Source organism: Lolium perenne, chromosome 7, assembly GCF_019359855.2.
Source record: "Lolium perenne isolate Kyuss_39 chromosome 7, Kyuss_2.0, whole genome shotgun sequence".
NCBI classification, from domain to species: domain Eukaryota; kingdom Viridiplantae; phylum Streptophyta; class Magnoliopsida; order Poales; family Poaceae; genus Lolium; species Lolium perenne.
The window spans coordinates 209183349-209199673 of NC_067250.2; positions in this window are offsets into that span (position 1 = coordinate 209183349).

Here is a 16325-nt window from a genome sequence, read left to right on the forward strand (position 1 = left end):
GATATTGTTGCAACTTGTTATGCTTAATGCTTGTCACTAGGGCCCGAGTGCCATGATTTCAGATCTGAACATGTTATTGATTAATGATGATATTCATTGTTTTATGATCTTACCTACAAATTGTATACACATATTGCTGTCCGGAACCCGAGGCCCCAAAGTGACAGAACTTGGGACAACCGGAGGGGAAGGCTGTGATATGAGGATCACATGTGTTCACGGAGTGTTAATGCTTTGCTCCGGTACTCTATTAAAAGGAGTACCTTAATTACCAGTAGTTTCCCTAGAGGCCCGGCTGCCACCGGCTGGTAGGACAAAAGATGTTGTGCAAGTTTCTCATTGCGAGCACGTACGACTATATACAGAACACATGCCTATGGTCATTTAGTACTTTGATAATGTTTTATTATTATCTGCAAATGCCTAGTCTTGATTATTACATGAGTTATCTTATCCATGCAGCGCCCGTTCATCCATCCATATGCCTACAGTATTTTAATCCTGTTGTTTACTATAATCACTACTGCTGTCTTTATTACACTGCTGCTTATATTTCACTACTGTTACTGCTATAAAACTGTTGCTACTGATAAACTACTGCGAGCAAGTCTGTTTTCAGGTGCAGCTGAATTGACAACTCCGCTGTTAAGGCTTACAAATATTCTTTGGCTCCCCTTGTGTCGAATCAATAAATTGGGTTTTACTTCCCTCGAAGACTGTTGCGATCCCCTATACTTGTGGGTCATCAAGACTATTTTCTGGCGCCGTTGCCGGGGAGCATAGCTTTATTTGGAGGTTCACTTGGATTGATATTGTTCGCTGCAAATTCTCCATCATGGGTAAACCTCGCGATACTAAAGTCGCCATATTACCATCCACTACAAGAAAAGGTACAACTCTGAGTACCTCTGCTGCTCTTGATTCACCATCTGTGATAAGTAAACTTGTTTCACCACCACAAGCCTCAAATGCTGGTACTTCTGCTGAATCTGAAAATTCCTCTTATAATTTTGATGATGCTTCTGCTGTGCTTGATAATGATGGTTCGTTAGGATCATTTCTAGATGCTACAATTGCTAGGTCTAGACAAATTGAAAATACTGAAACTCCTAATGAAAATGCTGCTACACCTGTTAATTCACCAGAGTCTGTTGAATACTCTAGTGATGATCTTGATGAAGATTATGTGGAACTTGATGATGATTTTATTGATAAATGCAATGCTACTACTGATGCAAGAAAAATTAAAAAGTTGCTTGCACAACATTCTGTTAGATATAAACTGTCTCCTGATCCTAAATTTGCCACATCTCCTATAAACATTAAGGATAAAGATTATGATTTTTCTCTTGATTTATCTCATATATCTATTGTTGAGAAAACACCCTTTTGTGGTACTGAAAAAGAAAGTGTTGTAGAACACATGAATGAGCTTTCTACTTTGAGTAGCTTGTTTTCTGATGATGTTAAGATGCGTACTTATTTTGTTGCTAAAATTTTTCCTTTCTCATTAAAGGATGATGCTAAAACTTGGTATAATAGTTTGCCTCCTGGTTCTATTGATAGTCCAAGTGGTTTACTTGATGTTTTCTTTCGGAAATACTTTCCTGCTAGTGCTCAACATATTTCTTTGCAGAAAATTTATAGCTTTGACCAGGAAGATGGAGAGAAGTTGCCTGAAGCTTGGGCAAGATTTTGCTCTCTGATCAGAGCTCGACCTGGACATGATTTGGAAAAGCATGATTTACTTGATATATTTTATAGTGGAATAACCATTGAATCTAGAGCATATTTGGATAGTTGTGCTGGTTGTGTTTTCAGGAAAAGAACTCTAGACGAAGCTGAAGAATTATTGGCTAAAATAGGCCGGAATCATGATGATTGGACTACACCTGAACCAACCCCGACACCAATACTGAAGAAGAGGGGTATGATTAAATTAAATGATGAAGATATGAGGGAAGCTAAGAAGTCTCTTAAAGAGAAGGGTATTAAACCTGAAGATGTGAAGAATTTACCTCCTATAGAAGATTTATGTAAGATAACTCCCCCTTCATCCATGATTGAGGTACACTCTCTTCAACGCTTTACTAGGGAAGATATTGCATATTCAAAACCTCCTGCACAATGCTTAGATGAGTTTGATAATTATATTGTTAAGCAAAATAATTTTAATATGAGAGTAGAGAATCATTTAATGGAAAATTCTCGTGCTATTAGTGAATTAAATGGTATTGTGGAGAGAACCTCCAATGATGTTAAGATGCTTGTTAAACATTTTCATATGGTTCAAACTCAAATTGATCAACTCACTAAAGTGCAAAATGACTTGTTAAAAAATAATTCTAAAGAAAAACATGCTTATGAAGTAACAACTAGAGGTGGTGTTTCTACTCAGGATCCTCTATATCCTGAGGGGCATCCCAAAAGAGTTGAACAAGATTCTCAACGAACTAAAGAAACTAGTGCTCCATCTAAGAAAAAGAAAAAGAAACATAAAAATGTTGTAGAATCCTCTGAACCTGTTAATGATCCTAATAGTATTTCTATTTCTGATGCTGAAACTGAAAGTGGTAATGAGCATGATAAAGATAATGATAAGAATGATGCTTCTGATAAAGAAGAGGTTGAAAATGAACCTGAAAAGCATGTTAAGAATAAAAAGTATACTAAAGAAGATTTTATTGCTGAGAAACATGGTAATGAAAGAGAACCTTGGGTTCAAAAGCAAATGCCTTTTCCTGCTAAGAAACTAAAATCAAAGGAAGAAGAACACTATAATAAATTTTGTGATTGGATGAAACCTTTATTCCTGCAAATCCCTTTGACTGATGCTATTAAATTGCCTCCTTATTCAAAGTATATGAAAGATATTGTCACTAACAAAAGGAAAATTCCTAATGAGGAGATTTCCACTATGCTTGCTAATTACTCTTTCAATGGCAAGGTTCCAAAGAAGCTTGGCGACCCAGGTATACCAACTATTCCTTGTTCCATCAAGAATAATTATGTTAGAACTGCTCTATGTGATTTGGGAGCGGGAGTTAGTGTGATGCCTTTTTCTCTTTATAAGAGACTTTATTTAGATAAGTTGATACCGACTGATATATCTTTGCAAATGGCTGATAAATCTACTGCTATTCCTGTTGGTGTATGTGAGGATGTTCCTGTTCAAGTTACTCAAAACTGCTTAATATTAACTGATTTTGTTGTGTTGGAAATGCCTGAAGATGATAATATGTCCATTATTCTTGGGAGACCCTTTCTTAATACTGCAGGGGCTGTTATTGATTGCAATAAAGGAAAAGTCACTTTTAATGTTGATGACAAGGAACATACTGTCTATTTTCCCAAGAGGATTGACAAAATATGTGGAGTTAATACAATTTCCAATTCAAGAACTGTCAAAGTGGGAGTTATTGATTGTCCTATATATGATCTCAAAGAAGGATATCAAACTATTGTGATTGGATCCGTATCAATACAATATAAGGTAACATGATTGATTTGAGGTTTATTTCTTCTTATGACATGTAAAATTATTTGGTGGCAAGACTTGATCAACCTTGTTAACAAGTATATTTTATATGCATAGAAGAGCTAAACAACACTTCTTTCTTCCTCCACTTGTTTTGCTTGCTGTAGTACCACTTGTTTTGCAATATGCTTAAGTTGCTTAGAGGTTTGAAAATCTTTTTCTGCCCAGTAATAATAATTTTGACACCCAGAAATGTGCATTTTTCAAAGTTTCCAAAAAATTACAAAAATTATACCGTTGGTCTTATTTTTCGAAGAGGCACCTGGGAGCACCTGGGGATGACCAGTGGGGCACCCCAGGGTGGCACCCCACAGGCCGGCGCGGCCAGCAAGGGGGGCGCGCCACCCTGTTGTGTGGGGCCCTCCTTGCCCCACCACTTCATCTCTTTCTCCCATCTCATTCTCTCTCCCAAAAAAACTCGCACCAGTTTTCTCTCACTCGCGTTTCTGCTCAAGAGCTTAAGATTTCTCGATCTCTTTGCTCAGCCCAGATTTCTGTCTAAAATTTGGCACATTTGCTCTCCGGTATGTGACTCCTCCGATTATCCAAGTAGAATTTTGTTTGGTTGAGTATATCTTGAATATTTTGGGGCTGTAGGTAACATGTTTAGTGAGCTTGCATGCTTGTTCTAAGTGGTAAAAATTTGTTTTGATGCATGTTTAGTACTCTAGCAAGTTCCTATGGTAGTTTCCCTCAATTATATGTCACCAAATCAAATTTTATATTGTTTGTTGAAAATTTCAGAAAAGGAAGATGGATAACTATAACTTTGGAGAAGTGTTTGAAAAAGAGACGACAAGCACGGGGAGGCCCTCAAGGGAAGCCACTCGGATTAGACGATCCTATAATGAGGATGTCATCGCACCGAGCTTCGAAGTTGAAGAGGATAATGGAGTCCCTAATGCTTCATCTTTTCCATGCTATAACTTTCTGAGTAATGCAGGGTTGCTTGATGATTTCCTGGTCCTTATCAATAATGTGGGCTTAACCGCTTATATGGAAGATGAGAGGGATCAATACTACATGCTAACTAAAATCTTTGTTGAGAGCTTTCAGTTCAACAATAAGCACTACCAACCATCAGTTGCATTCAGGATTTATGGTGATCCTATTACTATGAAGTTGAAGGATTTTTGTACTGCATTGGATATTGCCCCTGTAGGTACAGCGAAGAAGATTGAGAACAATCCCAAGGCTTTGCTGGAGCTCTATCGAGGAATCACCAATGATGATTGCCGCACCATTAAGCGTGGCAAGATAAGAAACATTCAACTCCCTGCTATTAAATATTTCGCTTATTATCTTACTACTAGCATTCTTGGTAGAGAGAACACTAGCAATACCTCTAGTTATCATCTTGCTTTCCTAGTTGCTGCACTCACTGGAGAGACGCCTTATCATCTTGGTGCTCTTGTTGCTCGCCGTTTGTCTAACAATGGGCCTATTTTTGGAGGAATTGTTGCATCACGCATTTTGGCATATTTAAATCTTCCTCTTGACCCTACTGATGTGAAATTAACTCCTATAAGGCTTGATATTGATGCTATGAAGAGTCACCAATTTGTTACAAATGACTCTAGTTTAGATAATATTGTCTATAGAATGTTGTTTGCTGACGGGGAAGAGAGGGAAATCCCTTTGCCACAGCCAGATTTGTTCAGTATTCACAGGAAACCGTGGTCGCGCTCTAAGGAGGAGGTGGATGAGCAACTGAAGATACGAGGTTTCCACCAGCAGCATGACTCCGAGGAAGCCGAGCCTTCCTACGACTACACCGTCACGTATCCTGGTGCATCTTCGAGTACATACCCGGAACAGGACCCATCTTCATCGTACTACGGAGGTGCCACTTCATGGGCACCATGGGATTGATCTCCACTTAGGCCAAAAGCCTAAGCTTGGGGGGAGGTATACCGGCATCACTCATTCTTTGCATATTATGGTTGCTGGATACTTGTATATACTTGTTTAGTTTCTTGAAGTGGTTTTCTAATAAGAGGGAGATGATATTTGGGGAAGTGCTGCCTGAAAACAGATTCTGAACTGTTACCAAAAAAATTTCTCAAAAACAGCCAGAACGTTACTTTGCGAAGCCAATTTTTGTGCTTGTTCCCCAGGTTGTTATCTAACTTTCATTAGTTGAACACTTTTCGATTTGGGCAGCGGAAGAATTTCTTAAAAATCGATTACTGTACTGCTGTCAAGTTTGACGAATTCCTGCTGCTTTGTGTTTATGCGACTCTTCTAGTTTTCATTTTCTTGTTTTTGTTTTGTTTCTTTCCTAAAACACAAAAAGACCAAAAATATTTCTGCTGTTTCTCTTCACCATTTGTTTATCTTGGTTTCTTGTTCCTATTTTGCTTTATTTGCTATCGTTGGTTTGCTATGAGAAAATCCAAAAAGATTTTGCTTTGTTTGCTTGTTTCCTTTTGTTCTTGTTTCCAACTCGAAAACACCAAAAATATTTGTTGTTCTTCTTTGGTTTTGTAAAGTTCATTATGGAGTTCAGCGGTCTTCGGTGGTTGGAGCTTGGTTTTCATATCCATATTATTCAAGCTACACAAGTGAAAGGCAATAATGACGATCTACGACAATCCGACTGTGGTGAGAGGCTGGTATGAACTCTATTTGTTTTCATTTTTGTACATATACTCATCCATGTGAGCATGCTTAGTTGGTTCATGTGAGGTATATGTCATTTAAGAAAGTCTAGCAGTTCATGATCTCTCATGTTTAGCTCCAATCTATTAATATGAGTAGCATGTCATAAATATTTGCTTGCATTGCTTTATTCATAGATAGATATGACATTGTGGTATCCTCCTCTGAATAATTCACTTGAATCGACTTGGCACATGCTCACGCATGCATATGACTGAACAAAAGTCAATTAAGCCTCGAGGATTTATTTTGCCTCAGAGTTCTTGTATCACTTTTATGCCTCTGTTAATTTATTTTGCCGCAAGCATGATTATGACAGTTATTGCTCTCTTGATTGTCGCTTCCCAGTCTATTGCTAGCCTTCACTTGTACTGAGCGGGAACGCTGCTCGTGCTTCCAAACCCCTGAAAACCAAGTTATTCCAGAGTGTCCACCATAAATACCTATGCATGACATTTCAAACCATTCCAAGTAAATTCTCATGTGCTACCTTTAAACCTTCAAAATGCTTCTCAATTTGTGTTAATGTTTTATAGCTCATGAGGAAGTATGTGGTGTTTATCTTTCAACCTTGTCATTTACTCTTGACAGACTTTCACCAATGGACTAGTGGCACATCCGCTTATCCAATAATTTTGCAAAAAGAGCTGGCAACGGGGTTCCCAGCCCCAATTAATTAACTTGCACTAATAATTCTCTTCACATGTTTTGCCCTGATCTATCAGTAAGAAACTTAAATTTGCAAATAGACACTCCTCCATGGTATGAGAATGTTGGAAGGCACCCGAGGATTCGGTTAGCCATGGCTTGTGTAAGCAAAGGTTGGGGGGAGTGTCATCCATAATGAAACTAAAATATATGTGTAAACAAAAGAGAAGAGGGATGATCTACCTTGCTGGTATAGATAACGTCCTTCATGGGAGCCGCTCTTGAAAGTCTGGTTGATGAGGTAGTTAGAGTACCCACTATCATTCGTTGACAACAACAAACACCTCTCAAAACCATTTTACTCCTGTCTTTAGAAAAACGAAAAGCTCTAGCACATGTTAATCCCTGCTTCCCTCTACGAAGGGCCAATCTTTTACTTTTATGTTGAGTCACCATCCTTTCTTTGAGCACTTTCTTGAGAGCACAACTGTCATTCTTAGTATAATATGCTTGTCCCAAAATGTGATTAATCGTGGTATAACTTTGATGCTTTTATATTTGATAATCTCTACTTCCAGTCTTTCCATGAACTTCAAAGGTGCCCAGGCATTTATGTTTTGCTGTACAAATACGGGCAAGCGAGATACCACTTTATCATATCCTTTTATGAACATTGCAATCCTGCTGATAGACATGACTCATGATGCTTATTGTTAATTTGATGGTACCTTTTCCATGATTGACATAGCTATTAGATGATTTTATTTGTATGTATCTTATTATGAATTGCTTAAGTACTTGCCATATCATGAGAATATTTACATCATATGAACAAATGTGTTCGTGAAAGTTCTTTTATCGCACTCAGTTGTTAACTGAATTGCTTGAGGACAAGCAATAAGCTAAGCTTGAGGGGAGTTGATACGTCCAAAACGTATCTACTTTCCCGAACACTTTTGCTATTGTTTTGCCTCTAATTTGTGTATTTTGGATACAAATAACACGGACTAACGTTGTTTTCAGCAGAATTGCTCTGGTGTTTCGTTTTTGTGCAGAAATTCAACTTTCAGGAAAATCCTCGGAATTTATGTCGAAGGGCTTATTTTTCCAGAAGAATCAGGGAGCCAGAAGGGCAGGCCTGGGGGAGGCCCAGGCCCCCCAGACAATAGGCCGGCGCGGCCTGTAGGGGGGGCGCGCCGCCCTAGCGTGTGGCCCCCTCGGCTGGCCTCCGACGCCCTCCTCTGGACTACTTAAGGGTTTCGATCTAAAAATGCGAGGGGAGAAGTCGAAGTCGCCAGAAACCATCCAGTACGCCGCCACCGTCGCGAAACTCCGTCTCGGGACCAGAAACTCCATTCTGGCACCTCGCCGGGATGGGGAATTGGAGGAGATCATCGCCATCATCACCACCGACGCCTCTCCATCGACCATTGATGCGTGCAATTAACACACGTCCGTTGGGAACCCCAAGAGGAAGGTGTGATGCAGACAGTAGCAAGTTTTCCCTCAGAAAGAAACCAAGGTTTATCGAACCAGGAGGAGCCAAGAAGCACGTTGAAGGTTGATGGCGGCGAAGTGTAGTGCGGCGCAACACCAGGGATTCCGGCGCCAACGTGGAACCTGCACAACACAACCAAAGTACTTTGCCCCAACGTAACAGTGAGGTTGTCAATCTCACCGGCTTGCTGTGAACAAAGGATTAACCGTATTGTGTGGAAGATGATTGTTTGCGAAGAACAGTAAAGAACAATTGCAGTAGATTGTATTTCAGATGTAAAGAATAGGACCGGGGTCCACAGTTCACTAGTGGTGTCTCTCCCATAAGATAAATAGATGTTGGGTGAACGAATTACAGTTGGGCAATTGACAAATAAAGAAGGCATAACAATGCACATACATATATCATGATGAGTACTATGAGATTTAATCAGGGCATTACGACAAAGTACATAGACCGCTATCCAGCATGCATCTATGCCTAAAAAGTCCACTTTCAGGTTATCATCCTAACCCCTTCCGGTATTAAGTTGCAAGCAACAGACAATTGCATTAAGTATGGTGCGTAATGTAATCAACACAAATATCCTTAGACAAAGCATCGATGTTTTATCCCTAGTGGCAACAGCACATCCACAACCTTAGAACTTTTTGTCACTGTCCCAGATTTAATGGAGGCATGAACCCACTATCGAGCATAAATACTCCCTCTTGGAGTCACAAGTATCAACTTGGCCAGAGCCTCTACTAGCAACGAAGAGCATGCAAGAACATAAACAACATATATGATAGATTGATAATCAACTTGACATAGTATTCAATATTCATCGGATCCCAACAAACACAACATGTAGCATTACAAATAGACGATCTTGATCATGATAGGCAGCTCACAAGATCTAACATGATAGCACAATTAGGAGAAGACGACCATGTAGCTACTGCTATGGACCCATAGTCCAGGGGTGAACTACTCACACATCGATCCGGAGGCGATCATGGCGATGAAGAGACCTCCGGGAGATGATTCCCCTCTCCGGCAGGGTGCCGGAGGCGATCTCCTGAATCCCCCGAGATGGGATTGGCGGCGGCTGCGTCTCTGGAAGGTTTTCCGTATCGTGGCTCTCGGTACTGGGGGTTTCGCGACGAAGACTATATGTAGGCGGAAGGGTAGGTCAGGGGGCGTCACGAGGGGCCCACACAATAGGCCGGCGAGGCCAGGGCTTGGGCCGTGCCGCCCTAGTGTGGCGCCGCCTCGTGGCCCCACTTCGTTTCCTCTTCGGACTTCTGGAAGCTTCGTGCAAAAATAGGCCCCTGGGCGTTGATTTCGTCCAATTCCGAGAATATTTCCTTACTAGGATTTCTGAAACCAAAAACAGCAGAAAACAGCAACTGGCTCTTCAGCATCTCGTCAATAGGTTAGTGCCGGAAAATGCATAATAATGACATATAATGTGTATAAAACATGTGAGTATCATCATAAAAGTAGCATGGAACATAAGAAATTATAGATACGTTTGAGACGTATCAAGCATCCCCAAGCTTAGTTCCTACTCGCCCTCGAGTAGGTAAACGATAACAATGATAATTTCTGAAGTGACATGCTATCATAATCTTGATCAATACTATTGTAAAGCACATGAGATGAATGCAGTGATTCGAAGCAATGATGAAGATAATGAGTAAACAATTGAATCATATAACAAAGACTTTTCATGAATAGTACTTTCAAGACAAGCATCAATAAGTCTTGCATAACAGTTAACTCATAAGCAATAAATTCTTAGTAGAAAGCTTTGAAACAACACAAAGGAAGATATAAGTTTCAGCGGTTGCTTTCAACTTCAACATGTATATCTCATGGATAATTGTCAACACAAAGTAATATAACAAGTGCAATAGGTAAACATGTAAGAATCAATGCACACAGTTTACACAAGTGTTTGCTTCTAAGATAGAAAGAATAGGTAAACTGACTCAACAATAAAGTAGAAGAAAGGCCCTTCGCAGAGGGAAGCATGGATTACTATTTTTGTGCTAGAGCTTTTCATTTTGAAAACAAGAAACAATTTTGTCAACGGTAGTAATAAATCATATGTGTTATGTATAAGACATCCTATAAGTTGCAAGCCTCATGCATAGTATACTAATAGTGCCCGCACCTTGTCCTAATTAGCTCGGATTAACACGGATTATCATTGCATAACATATGTTTCAACCAAGTGTCACAAAGGGGTACCTCTATGCCGCCTGTACAAGGGTCCAAGGAGAAAGTTCGCATTGGATTTCTCGCTTTTGATCATTCTCAACTTAGACACCCATACCGGGACAACATAGACAACAGATAATGGACTCCTCTTTTAATGCTTAAGCATTCAACAACAGGTAATATTCTCATAAGAGATTGAGGTTTTATGTCCAAACTGAAACTTCCACCATGATTCATGGCTTTAGTTAGCGGCCCAATGTTCTTCTCTAACAATATGCATACTCAAACCATTTGATCATGAAAATCGCCCTTACTTCAGACAAGACGAACATGCATAGCAACTCACATGATATTCAACAAAGGTAAAAGTTGATGGCGTCCCCAGAAACATGGTTACCGCACAACAAGCAACTTATTAAGAAATAAGATACATAAGTACATATTCTTCACCACAATAGTTTTTAAGGCTATTTTCCCATGAGCTATATATTGTAAAGGCAAAGAATAGAAGTTTAAAGGTAGCACTCAAGTAATGTACTTTGGAATGGCAGAGAAATACCATGTGGTAGGTAGGTATGGTGGACACAAATGGCATGGATTTTGGCTCAAGGATTTGGATGCACGAGAAGAATCCCTCTCAATACAAGGCTAGGCTAGCAAGGTTGTTTGAAGCAAACTCAAGTATGAAATGGTGCAGCAAGACTCACATATGAACATATTGTAAGCATTATAAGACTTTACATCGTCTCCTTGTTGTTCAAACACCTCAACCAGAAAATATCTAGACTTAGAGAGACCAATCATGCAAACCAGATTTTAACAAGCTCTATGTAGTTATTCATTAATAGGTGCAAAGTATATGATGCAAGAGCTTAAACATGATCTATATGAGCACAACAATTGCCAAGTATCAAATTATTCAAGACATTATACCATTTACCACATGCGGCATTTTCCGTTTCCAACCAAATATCAATGAACGAAGTAGTTCAACCTTCGCAATGAACATTAAGAATAAAGCTAAGAACATATGTGTTCATACGAAACAGCGGAGCGTGTCTCTCTCCCACACAAAGAATGCTAGGATCCGATTTTATTCAAACAAAAACAAAAACAAAAACAAAAGCAAACAGACGCTCCAAGTAAAGCACATAAGATGTGATTGAATAAAAATATAGTTTCATTAGAGGAACCTGATAATGTTGTCGATGAAGAAGGGGATGCCTTGGGCATCCCCAAGCTTAGATGCTTGAGTCTTCTTGAAATATGCAGGGATGAACCACGGGGGCATCCCCAAGCTTAGACTTTTCACTCTTCTTGATCATATTGTATCATCCTCCTCTCTTGACCCTTGAAAACTTCCTCCATACCAAACTCAAAACAAACTCATTAGAGGGTTAGTGCATAATTGAAAATTCATACATTCAGAGGTGACATAATCATTCTTAACACTTCTGGACATTACACAAAGCTACTGAAAGTTAATGGAACAAAGAAATCCATCAAACATAGCAAAACAGGCAATGCGAAATAAAAGGCAGAATCTGTCAAAACAGAACAGTCCGTAAATACGAATTTTACAGAGGCACTTAACTTGCTCAGATGAAAATGCTCAAATTGAATGAAAGTTGCGTACATATCTGAGGATCACGCACGTAAATTTGCAGATTTTTCGGAGTTATATACAGAGAATTCTACCCAGATTCGTGACAGCAAGAAATCTGTTTCTGCGCAGTAATCCAAATCTAGTATTGACTTTACTATCAAAGACTTTACTTGGCACAACAATGCAATAAAATAAAGATAAGGAGAGGTTGCTACAGTAGTAACAACTTCCAAGACTCAAATATAAAACAAAGGTACTGTAGTAAAAACATGGGTTGTCTCCCATAAGCGCTTTTCTTTAACGCCTTTCAGCTAGGCGCAGAAAGTGTGAATCAAGTGTTATCAAGAGATGAAGCATCGACATTACCTCGGGCTTTATGCCTACCCTTCTTACTCGTTTTCTTACTCTTTGGTTTAGGGAATACATGTCTACCTCCCGGTGTAGAGGTGAATTTTAGGGTGCCTTCTCCCACATCTATGATTGCTCCCAGTAGTTTCAGCAGGGATCTTCCAAGTGTAATTTGTCCTGTTCCTACACATTCAATAACAAGATAATCAGTGGATACCGTTCTTCCAAGAATGGTTGTATGCACACCCTCGGCTATTCCCTTAGGAATTATAACAGAGTTATCAATAAGAGTTATTCCTTCTCCTCCTTCAACGAGTCCCCAAAGTGTCAAAGATTCATAAATACTCTTAGGCATAAGGCAAAATTCAGACATAATATCACAACGGGCATGAAAAGTTTCACCACCAATAATAACTTTAATAGTAGGGTTCCACATTGAAGGTTCAGAGTTCACTAGAACTTGATCAAGACGGTTACGAACATAACTATAATTTTCTTTCAAGCAAGATGCACTTATCTCAAGAGTGTTTAATCTATTATAAATGCTAATAAGAGCTGAATCGAAGTTATTAGCTGAACTATGTGATGCAACCAATTTTTTTATGGCATTAAAAGCTTGATCACCATTGCAATGAAGGAAATCTCCTCCCACTACAGCATCCAAGGCATATCTATAGCGAATCATAAGCCCAAAATAAAAATTACTAAGGAGCAGACTTAGAGTCATTTGAGGTTCAACCTTACGATAAGAATCAAAAATTCTAGACCAAGCATCTTTAAAACTCTCCTCATTCCCTTGTTTAAAAGTAAAAACTAATTCCTCAGGTGAAGAAGTAACAGGTACAGAGCTAGACATGATAACAAAAGTAAACTAAATGCAAGTAACTAATTTTTTTGTGTTTTTGATATAGAGAACGCAAACAAGATAGTAAATAAAGTAATGCTAGCAACTAATTTTTTTGTGTTTTGTTTATGTGCAGCAAACAAAGTAGTAAATAAAATAAAGCAAGACAAAAACAAAGTAAAGAGATTGGAAGTGGAGACTCCCCTTGCAGCGTGTCTTGATCTCCCCGGCAACGGCGCCAGAACAAGTGCTTGATGCGTGCAATTAACACACGTCCGTTGGGAACCCCAAGAGGAAGGTGTGATGCAGACAGTAGCAAGTTTTCCCTCAGAAAGAAACCAAGGTTTATCGAACCAGGAGGAGCCAAGAAGCACGTTGAAGGTTGATGGCGGCGAAGTGTAGTGCGGCGCAACACCAGGGATTCCGGCGCCAACGTGGAACCTGCACAACACAACCAAAGTACTTTGCCCCAACGTAACAGTGAGGTTGTCAATCTCACCGGCTTGTTGTGAACAAAGGATTAACCGTATTGTGTGGAAGATGATTGTTTGCGAAGAACAGTAAAGAACAATTGCAGTAGATTGTATTTCAGATGTAAAGAATAGGACCGGGGTCCACAGTTCACTAGTGGTGTCTGATACGTCTCCGATGTATCGATAATTTCTTATGTTCTATGCCACATTATTGATGATATCTACATGTTTTATGCACACTTTATGTCATATTCGTGCATTTTCTGGAACTAACCTATTAACAAGATGCCGAAGTGCCAGTTGCTGTTTTCTGCTGTTTTTGGTTTCAGAAATCCTAGTAACGAAATATTCTCGGAATTGGACGAAATCAACGCCCAGGTTCCTATTTTGCCCGGAAGCATCCAGAACACACGAGAACCGCCAGAGAGGGGGCACAGGCCCACCAAACCCTAGGCCGGCGCGGCCAAGGGGGGGCCCGCGCCCCCCTATAGTGTCGGTGCCCCTTCGACCTTCTGACGCCGCCTCTTCGCCTATATAAAGCCCCTGGACCTAAAACCTCGAGACGGAAAAGCCACGGTACGAGAAACCATCCAGAGCCGCCGCCATCGCGAAGCCAAGATCTGGGGGATAGGAGTCTCTGTTCCGGCACGCCACCGGGACGGGGAAGTGCCCCCGGAAGGCTCCTCCATCGACACCACCGCCATCTCCATCAACGCTGCTGTCTCCCATGAGGAGGGAGTAATTCTCCATCGAGGCTCGGGGCTGTACCGGTAGCTATGTGGTTCATCTCTCTCCTATGTACTTCAATACAATAATCTCATGAGCTGCCTTACATGATTGAGATTCATATGATGATGCTTGTAATCTAGATGTCGTTATGCTAGTCAAGTGAATTTTACTTATGTGATCTCCGGAGACTCCTTGTCCCACGTGTGTAAAGGTGACAGTGTGTGCACCGTGTGGGTCTCTTAGGCTATATTTCACAGAATACTTATTCACTGTTATGAATGGCATAGTGAAGTGCTTATTTATATCTCTTTATGATTGCAATATGTTTTGTATCACAATTTATCTATGTGCTACTCTAGTGATGTTATTAAAGTAGTTTTATTCCTCCTGCACGGTGTAATGGTGACAGTGTGTGCATCCGTGTTAGTACTTAGCGTAGGCTATGATCATGATCTCTTGTAGATTATGAAGTTAATTATTGCTATGATGGTATTGATGTGATCTATTCCTCCTACATAGTGTGAAGGTGACAGTGTGCATGCTATGTTAGTACTTGGTTTAGTCGTATTGATCTTTCATGCACTCTAAGGTTATTTAAATATGAACATTGAATTGTGGAGCTTGTTAACTCCGGCATTGAGGGTTCGTGTAATCCTACGCAATGGTGTTCATCATCCAACAAGAGTGTAGAGTATGCATTTATCTATTCTGTTATGTGATCAATGTTGAGAGTGTCCACTAGTGAAAGTCTGATCCCTAGGCCTTGTTCCTAAATACTGCTATCGCTGCTTGTTTACTGTTTTACTGCGTTACTACTGCTGCGTTACTACTGCTTGTTTACTGTCCTGGGCAAAGCACTTTTCTGGTGCCGTTGCTACTATTTATTCATACCACCTGTATTTCACTATCTCTTCGCCGAACTAGTGCACCTATTAGGTGTGTTGGGGACACAAGAGACTTCTTGCTTTGTGGTTGCAGGGTTGCATGAGAGGGATATCTTTGACCTCTTCCTCCCTGAGTTCGATAAACCTTGGGTGATCCACTTAAGGGAAACTTGCTGCTGTTCTACAAACCTCTGCTCTTGGAGGCCCAACACTATCTACAGGAAAAGGAGGGGGCATAGACATCAAGCTATTTTCTGGCGCCGTTGCCAGGGAGGAAAGGTGAAAGGTACTCACACTCCGGATCTCGGCTACTAAGCTATTTTCCGCCGCTGTAAGTACTCGAAGCTATTTCCTTTAGATCCTGCAATTGCAACTTTTTGTTTCTTGTTTACACTAGTTAGGCATAATGGAAAACAACAAAAATATGAGAGATCTTTATGAACTTTATCTTGAATTAGGACATGATGTGTTTGAAGAGAGAATTAAAAAACCCATGGAACTTTATATGCATGCTAATGGGAATGTTATTAATATGAATGCTTTGAACACTATTGTTGCTAATGCTATGGAAAATTCTAAGCTTGGGGAAGCTGGTTTTGATGAGCATGATCTTTTTAGTCCCCCAAGCATTGAGGAGGAAATTTACTTTGATGATACTTTGCCTCCTATTTATGATGATTATAATGATAGAAGTCTTTTGTTGCCACCTGTTATGGAGGATAAATTTGATTATGATTACAATATGCCTCCTATATTTGATGATGAGAATAATAATGATAGCTACTTTGTTGAATTTGCTCCCACTATAACTAATAAAATTGACTATGCTTATGTTGGGAGTAGCAATAATTTTATGCATGAGACTCATGATAAGAATGCTTTATGTGA